This window comes from Neomonachus schauinslandi, chromosome 2 (genome assembly GCF_002201575.2).
Source record: "Neomonachus schauinslandi chromosome 2, ASM220157v2, whole genome shotgun sequence".
NCBI classification, from domain to species: Eukaryota; Metazoa; Chordata; class Mammalia; order Carnivora; family Phocidae; genus Neomonachus; species Neomonachus schauinslandi.
In genome coordinates this window covers 107,331,470-107,341,238 of record NC_058404.1, presented here as the reverse complement: position 1 = coordinate 107,341,238, position 9,769 = coordinate 107,331,470, and the positions used below count along the sequence as shown (strand labels likewise).

The window sequence follows — 9,769 nt, the reverse complement described above, 5'->3', positions numbered from 1 at the left end:
CCAACTTCCTTCGCAGTCATGTCCTTAACCGATCCCATATTCCAGCCATACCAGATGACAGTTCTTTTTTATTTATTTATTTATTTATTTATTTTTTTATTCTTATGTTAATCCCCATACATCATTAGTTTTAGATGTAGTGTTCCATGATTCATTGTTTGTGCATAACACCCAGTGCTCCATGCAGAATGTGCCCTCCTCAATACCCATCACCAGGCTAACCCATCCCCCCACCCCCCTCCCCTCTAGAACCTTCAGTTTGTTTTTCAGAGTCCATCGCAGATGACAGTTCTTAAACATCCCCAGTCACTACCATCCCCACACCTGGGGTACACAATCTGTCTGCTTTATGATATCTCTTTACTATTTGCTTGTGAAATCTTATTCATTCTTTACCCAAGAGTTAATGAAAAAAAAAAAAAGTTACCATTTTCCTGAAATTTTTTTTTCCCAAATTCTGCTCATTTCCTATCTCTGTTACAGTCAATTTTTTTCATCTGAAATCTTATTGGGATATTTCCAAAATCTGTGAAGTATACTGACAAGATCACTAGGATATTGGGCTTTTCCCAAGAGAACTTACTTTCAATCCCACTCCTTCAATTTATAGTGATATGGCCTTGGTGAAGGCATTTATCCACTTGGGAAATTGGTATCTTCCTCTGTATACAAGAAAATTATATCTTTTAGGGGTAGTTAGATTAAATCTAGCATAGAAAGTAAACCACAAATTGTTAAGATTTAATTTTATTTATTTAATAATAAAAAAGATAATCATAATAAAAACTAAAATACATGGAGAACTGACAAATGCATCAGACCTTGTCAAAAAGTATTGAAACTTACGTGAATGTGCCATGCATGATTCTCAGCATTTTATCATTAATAACATTGCTAATCCTCACAGCAGCTTATAAAATTGGCAATACTGTGACCCCCATTTTACATATGAGAAATTATAGATTTGCAAGAGTTAACCTGACTGATACCAAAGAGCTTATAAATTGTCCAGACAGGATTTGAACATAGGCACTCTGATTACAGGACTCTATCTGGCCATTAAATGCAAACTTACAACATCTTTGGTATTTGTGCTATTTCCCTAAAGCTTTCCCTCTTTTTTACAGTCTGCTCAGATTTGGGCTTTTATGTCAGATGCTTTTTTTTTTTTTTTTTTCTGCTTTGACCACAGCTTTTGAAATTTAGATTTGATCTAAACCCCTTGTCCTTCCCAACACTAAAACCACTACAAATGACATAAAGTGTTACAACTACCCTGATTCATTCATGCCACTACATTTCTACTGATTCCAACTTCCACTTGACCAGTTGTGTGACCAGTAACTTCCACAGGAAGAGTCATTATTCTAATTTTTCAAAGGACCAAGACAGGTAGTACTACTCTCATTTTTTAAAGAAGTCAACTGTAAGAAATATATATTTAGTTTAGTTCAGGTTTTCAAATTACTATCAAGTTCCATAATGAAAATGATTAATGCTTTGCATAAGGCGAAGAGTTTCATTATTGATTGCCCATAAAAACAGTTCACATCTGCAAACCTCCCCAATTAAGTTTTTCCTCATTTCTAAATACTACTTTCCTACCTACCACACCCATGGAATCTATACTTGTAGATATCTCCATACACTTTCTTCCAGAAAAAAAATATCCAAAAAACCTAGAGACAACTCTAGTTCTGTAGTAATGATTTGACTTTTTTTTCCATTTCTGATAATTTGATGTGATAAATCTAAATGCAAGATTGAATTTTAGTTCTATCTTTTTTTTTTAAGATTTTATTTATTTATTTGACAGAGAGATACACAGCGAGAGAGGGAACACAAGCAGGGGGGGTGGGAGAGGGAGAAGTAGACTCCCCGCTGAGCAGGGAGCCCGATGCGGGGCTCGATCCCAGGACCCTGGGATCATGACCTGAGCCGAAGGCAGACGCTTAATGACTGAGCCACCCAGGCGCCCCTCAAGTCAGTGTTTTACTTGGTAAACATGTCTGAGACCATGCATCCCTGGCTGCTAAGCACCATGGCGGACAGGGCTAGAAAGGTAACAGCTTTATTTTGAGCAGGGGGCAAAGACAAGGCAGCACTTTATAGCTACATTGTAACTAGATCCTGCATCTAGTTCTATCTTTAAACATCAAATTTTTCTAATTTTAAGAAGTTTTCTTCATATCAAGATTCCTAGTAATTCATTGAGAATATAAAAAATAAAATAAAGTATATGCATGAGGCAGAAAATATTATCTTTTTGCTTTTTTTGGCTGAGGATAAATTTGTAGTAGAAATAATTAACTGGCCATTCAAATAAGAATTTGAAGAGGTTCTAAGGAAAGCTATTAAGCCTTATTAAGGACACAAAAAAGCAATGTCTTAATGTGTAGAGGAAGAACTATTGATAGGCACAAAAAGAATGTAAAGGTGGAAATTCAAGCATTTCTTCCCATCTTTTCCTTTGGTACTTACATCCTCAGCTCTAATACTTGAAAGATTAAACCCCCTCAGGCAAACCAAACCAAGAAGGATAATCTGATCCCTTGGAGAGCAGAGGTATCTGTTACCTGATATTCTACTTCAGTCTTTTTTTTTTTAATGGTCTATTTGTTATTTTTTATTGTTATGTTAATCACCATACATTACATCATTAGTTTTTGATGTCGTGTTCCATGATTCATTGTTTGTGTATAACACCCAGTGCTCCATGCAGAACGTGCCCTCTTTAATACCCATCACCAGGCTAACCCATCCTCCCACCCCCCTCCCCTCTAGAACCCTCAGTTTGTTTCAGAGTCCATCGTCTCTCATGGTTCATCTCTACTTCAGTCTTCTAATAACAAAGAAAAGGTATGGCATTTGTGACTCCAATTTAAAAGTGATTCTGGATATAAAATGATCCTAGAGTCCAAAGACAGAGCAGTGAATGCAGCATAGTGTGCTGGGTGTCATCATTTAATGCTTTGTGGGAACTGATTGGAGGGAGAAAGAAGTTAAAATCGTTCTATTCATCTGCTTCATAGGATAAAATAACCTTTCAGTAATATGCTATTAATCCTAACAAAATTCTTCCAAAAATAAGTTTAAGAGAATTTAACAGAATTTAATATGGTCTTCTAGCGAGCACAAAACTAGTAAACCTAAGGCGTTAACTGTTCATTGTAGCACAGTTTCTATCATCTATTGTTGAAATCTGTGCAACAATAAGGCTGTCGGCCTATAGAGAAAATTGATAGCTTCTTCTTTGTTGGGGAGAAAATAGATGCTCATAACTAACCAAAATAGTCACATAAACTCTCTTGGTCTAAATTTAACCACTTGCTAGCATAATGAAATCATTATCCTTATTTACAGTTACTACCCTAGTGAGCAGAATATGCACGATCTATTCTACTTGGACAGAATTCAAAATGCATTTTTTAGACAATGAGATTTCAACATTTTTCCTGTAACAAGAAAGACAGTCTCCTCTACTAATAAATCATCTTCCCAGAAGTCTCACTAAAGTAGGGCCATCAAAGTAAACTGTGAGTGAGCATTTCAAAATAAAGAAACTCAACTTCTGCCGGGTATATAAAGAAAATCTGTATGTCTCCTCTATTCTTCATCCATTAGTGGACCAAACAGATTTATTTATTAGATTAGATAATTGCTGCCCCGAAAAGCTTGAGTGTTGCCCTGGGGAAATAAGGACAGGTGATTATAATTTCAGAGTGAAGATTGGGGGTGGGGTGGGGAAGTGAGTGCAGGTGCAGGATATCAGAGTGAGTTTAGGGGACTGTTGTTGGTCCTCAATTCTTAGTAATGTAGCAATTTTATAATACTTTGTGATTTGTATCATCAAAACAATGTCAATTACTCAATTGCCTCAATTGTTTAACAGAGATTTTATAGAGAAAGTTAAGCTTAAATGAGGAATTCCTTTTCTTATTATAAGGTACAAAGATTTATATAGGGGTGAGGTGTTCAAGCATACAAAGCTTCAGTTATGCAAGATGAATCAGTCCTAGAGATGTGCTACACAGCATGGTACCTAAAGTTAATAATACTATATTGATGCTTCAAAATGTGTTAAGAGGTAGATTGTAAGTGTTCCTATCACAAAAATTATAACAATAAAGAAGGTGAATGAAACTTTTGGCAGTGATGACTGTATTTATGGCACAGATTATGGTGATTTTTCCATGGCTTATCTCCAAACTCACCAAGTTGTATATAGCAAATATGTGCAGATTTTTATATGTCAATCACAGTTCAATAAAGGGTTTAATTTTTGAAGACATAAGTCTTCAAAAGTTCTGTTCAAAGTAATTGTTGATTATAAAATAATTTTGATTTTTAAAGATATTCTTCTATATCTTTTTTTTTTAATTGGAGAATTCCTCCCTTATGTGTCTACACTATTTTATGTTTTATTTTTCAATGATCAGTGTTCCAAGTTGTCCAGAATGGAGGTCCTTAGTAAGAAATTGTAATAAACTTGAATTGTAATATAGTCACTACAAACAAATTGGAATATAAAACAGACTCAATTTTGTAATAACTAATTCAGTCCCTCTTTACTGAATGGTAATACTCTCAGGTCTGAGGGAATTCAAACATGCAACCCCAAAATATGCCACCCTGGCATATCTACTGTTTTGAGTAATGGGTGCTTGAAAACAGCAAATATAAGAAAAACCTTCCTTCTTTTCTTTTGACTTTCTGACCTTTTTTTCCCTAAAATCAGGACATGCTATTCTCATGTGAAAGATGTCCTCCCTATACCAGGAGGAAAGTAACATTCTTGTTATCAGGATGAGACATTGAGTGAAACCTAGAGAATTCCATACAAACAGACTTTCTTAAAAAAAATCCCATCTTCCTTTCACTTCCCCACAAAGATTTGTTACTTTTCTACCATTGCCTCTTTGTTCAACTTACAATAAAAGCAAGTAGGTTTTGCCATTTTTGGGGAGTTTTCATTTATGATGAAGGCACCTGTGTCAGAAAACTTTTTATCAAATATATTTGTATGTTTTTCTCTGTTTATCTGTCTTATATCAATTTAATTCTCAGGCCCAGCCAAAAAAGTAATAATAATATAAAGATAAAATTCTGCCTCCTCAGCAACTCTAATCCAAGCCAATTTCTAAAATAGGTCAAGAAAAATGTACAGGCATTTAAGTATACAAACAAAATAATAAAATTTTAAATGAAGGTAATTAAAACCAAGCATGCAGATCAAGTGACTGAAAGCATATAAACACAGGTATTAAGCAAGAAAGCCATTTTTTACAGATTGTGATTTACATTCAGTAAGGAGAAATACTAATAGTATAATACTGGGGAACATTTCAAGTGTGATTGAAAAGTAACTTGGTTATTTTTTTTTGTATTTTAAAGTATGATAGTAAATTCCTTAAAAGGGCATGAAGGACCAATAATTAAAAACAAAACAGAACAACAACAACAAAAGACTACAGAAAATTTATGTTCCCCAATTCATACTGGTTCTACAGAAAAACACAGAATTGCTGATATAATTAGATTATAAATGGAACAGGACCTCCGAGGGCTCTGATGTCATAATGGGCCAGGCCTGACCATCCCTAAGCTCTCAGAAACTCTGCCCTTGTCCCTCTCACCCTCAATGCCTGCACTCACCAGGCTCTATTCAAACACAAGAATTTTATATTGAATAATTTGATTTTATATTCTCTTTGATAAAACATTTTGTACTATATTCTGTCATGTTACTAACAGTGAATGGACATTCAAATAGGTATAAATACTACAGAAAGCCATTTAATTGATGATACTCCCAGATGCACTATATTTAAGAGTCTTAAAATGTTTTTCAAAAGTCCAAAGTACTCTAAAATAATTTTAAATGCCAGAGATTCTATAAATACTTACATATCAGTATAAATGCGAAAATATTCTCCCCCCTCAACACACAGAGGGCTTGTTATTTAACGCAAATTTCCATGCCTACTCTTAGAGGTTTTAATTTCATAGTTCTAGGTGAGAAATCAGCATCTTTATTTTTAATTTTTGACATTTTAATTATTCTACACTTTAGTGTGGACCTCCTTGGATTCATCTTGTCTGGAATCTATGTGCCTCCTGAGCTTGGATTTCTTTTTCTTTCCCCAGCTTAGGGAAGTTTTGAACTATTATTTTTTAGCTATTATTTCTTCAAATAAGTTTTCTGCCCCTTTCTTTCTGTCTTCTTCTTCTGGGACCCCTATAATACAAATGTTTGTTCACTTAATGTTGACCAAGAGATTCGTTAACTATCCTCATTTCTTTTCATTCTTTTTTTTTTTTTTTTTCATTTTGCTGTTCAGCTTGGGTGCTTTCCATTACCCCTTCCAGATCACTGATCCATTCTTCTGCATCCTCTAATCTGCTGTTGATTCCTTCTAGTGTACTTTTTCATTTCTGTTCCTATATTCTTCCACTCTGATTAGTTCTTTTTTTATATTTTCTCTTTGTTAAAGTTCTCACTGAGTCTATTCACTCTTCTCTCCAGTCTGGTTAGCATTTTTATGACCATTACCTTGAACTCTTTATCAGATAAATTGGTTATCTTCGTTTCATTGAGTTCTTTTTCTGTGATTTGGTCTTGTTCTTTTGTTTAGAGCATATTCCTCTGTCTCTTCATTTTACTTAACTTTCTGTGTTTTTGTGAATTACATGGAATGGCTACTTAAAAACTTGAAGCGATAGTCTTGTGTATGGTTGTCCCCTATGTAAACTATGTGTGCCCGGGGTTTAGCTGGCCTTGATGGAATTGTGGGCTAGCATGGACTGCGGGTCCTGTGGCACTCTGTGCTGGGCTACCCTGTTAGGATGAGCAGAGCTGAAGTGAGTATAGGCCTGGGTGATCCTGGGGCTCTCTGTGCAGAGGTGCCTTGGTAAGACAGATAAAGCTGAAGTGGGTACAAGCCGAGGGGGGGTCCCATGGCTTTCTGCATTGAGGATAACCTGGGGAGACAGTGGAACGGAAGTGGGTACAAGTTGGGGTGTTCTGGGGTGCTCCTTGCAGAGGATGTCCTGGTGGGGCAGCTGGAGTTGAGGCTGTCATGGGCTGAGAGGGGGTCCCCAGGATGCAATGGGAAAATGTTCTTGTTAGGAAAATAATCATGATGCTAGTGATCATGGTTGAAGATGTGGTCAGGATAGTGTTGATACTATTAAGAAAGGTCCTACTCTACAGAATGGAAAGCTCTGACTGGCTGTCATTATATGTCAGGATAAAGGCAACATCATATGAAGATCTAAACTCTTGGCAGATGTGCCATTTCAAGCTGCCAATTTTGGAGCAGGTGCACATAAATAAGGTACAATATAGAAATGGCTTCCAATCCATTTCCTGAAGCACTACTATTGCAGCTGTTTAACTTTCCCATAGTTTCATCTCAGAGGTTGTCAGGAGAAATAGCTTGCTTTCTGTCCCTTGTAACTGAAGAGAAGCATCTATAGTGAAGCATCCCAAAGGTGAAGACTTCATATTCACTTTCAGTTTGGAGAGGAGATCCAAGTGAGGCCAATATATGATCATCATGAGAGAAAAAGAGAGAATAATAGCAACTTTTATTCACCATGTGTTTACTCTCTGCTGGCTACAGCACTGAGCTAGGTACTTTGTAGATTACCTCAGTGAAACTTCAGAAAAATGCTTTGAAGTAGATAATGTTACTATCATCATCATCCCCATTTTTAGAATAATAACCCAAAGCACAAGCAACTTAATAGCTTGCCCAAGGTCACACAGCTGGTGAGTGACAGATCCAGAAAATGACAAAAGAGGCCATCTGACTCCAGATGTCATGCTCTTAGCAGCCAGACTATATTGCATGTATTTAATGAAATTTATGCAAACAATCCCTTCCCATTTTTTCCCCCTCTTATTAGTTTCAGGAGAAAAGAGAAAACTCATTTTCTGCATTCTCTTTTCCTTAATTTTTTTCAAAATATTTTAGGCTCCCCCTTCAAAGACTCTGGGTTAAATAAAACTCTCTAATCTTTAAATTTCATTCTTTTCATATATAGCTAATATATAATACAAACTAGTTAGAGCTTATAGAGACAACTCCTCTCTCCTGAGCAAAGTAAAAACCTGATAAAAGAAATATAATCTTTTTTGGAAATTTTTCTCAGTACTTAAAAGTAATGTTTAAAGGACTGTGGCAAATTGACATAGAAGAAAAGACACACAGGATATACTACGTTTAACTGATGATTGGATTCAATGTGGATGAAAGAATGAATCTCATATATCTCCTATTTGTGGAAGGACCTGTGGCAGAGATCAAATTAGCAAGTGACAGTGTTTTATCTGTTACCTAAACACTTAATTGTAACAATTTAATGATACAGTTGCACTCATAAACTCTGTTAGGAGTTTTTAAATTCCTGCATTTAATTTAATTCACAAAGAAGATATTCCCTGAGCACATGGTAATGTGAAAAATCATGCCCCTAATTATAGAAAAAAAGAAAGATAAGCCTTTAAAGAGACTGCAGTTTGCAAAAGAGAATGAGCAATATTTAGTGAATGAATAAATGGGCACAAAGGAAGTTTTAGCAGAACGGTACCATGTTTACTCTGAAGACAGTTAGCATGCCAGTCACAGATTTCCAGAGTTGGTACTTCACAAATTTCAAATACTTTTAATCCTCATTTCCATGGAGACAGATTTTCAGTTTCTTAAAATTTCAAACACATTTTTGTAAGATGTTGGGAAGTCCAAAGAAAATGAGAGTATCTAATGCGTGTTAATACAATTCTATCTTTTAAAGTATCTTCACCATAGAGTATGGGTTGCAAGTCAGGTTCCCCAGGAAGTGGACCCTAAAGTAAATGTTAGATATTAATTATTGAATATTCGCAGGATTCACACCTGTGGTTAATTTCAAAATAAACAGAGTAAATATATATTGATTTTTATGGAAACATTCTTATGCAATACGAACTGGGGTTTGTCTCTAAATTTATTACTTAATAAATCTATATAATTTTCCAATAAGTCATTTGGGATCTCGATGAATTCTTTTTCCATCAAAGTTCCATGTTAAAGAAGTGAATGACCGCCTCACTTCACAGTGCTGGGAAGAACAACTCTGGGAAGGAATTGCTAGGTCATTGTTAGTGCAGCCAAGGGCCATGCAGTCTTCTGCCTTCCTGGGAGGCAGGACCAGCCTGGTAGGTGAGGCTGTCTGGCCCAAGACAAGCGGGACCTGAAGGTTTGATGTCCCGATGGCACAAATGTTTCCAAATGCTTATTTGAAATAAACCTTCTTCATCTTGGCTAATTAAAATGAAATTGAAAATGAAAAGGGGTGCCTGGGTTGCTCAGTCGGTTAAGTGTCTGCCCTCATTCAGAAATTGATCCTAGGGTCCTGGGACCATGCGAGGAATCTGGTTCCCTGCTCAGTGGGGAGTCTGCTTGTCCTGCTCCCTCTGACCAGGCCCCCCACTTGTGCTCTCTCTCTCTCTCTCTCCCACACCCTCTCTCTCAAATAAATAAATACATTTTTTTAAAAATTAAATTAAATTAAAATGAAAAGCCCCCCATTAAGATTCCTTCCAAAAAGAATTTAATCAAAAATGTTAACAAATTAGTCTTTATAAAACTTGATTAGAGTAGTATGAGTATTATGAAGTGTATAAATTTCAAAAGAAACTAATAAAATTTTAACTGAAAATAATTTTAGATTATCCTAGAATTTAAAAATGCAGGAAATTTCCATAGCCATTACTGTATTATCC

At 35.7% G+C, this 9,769-nt stretch overlaps 1 non-coding gene across 1 annotated transcript; it reads right to left on the bottom strand.

The window, feature by feature from the left end:
• Positions 1-2,005: 2,005 nt before the first annotated feature.
• Positions 2,006-2,136, bottom strand: LOC123324226. Its single transcript, XR_006539706.1, has one exon. It is a non-coding gene; the product is annotated as a small nucleolar RNA SNORA63 (small nucleolar RNA).
• Between the last annotated feature and the right edge of the window lie 7,633 nt (positions 2,137-9,769).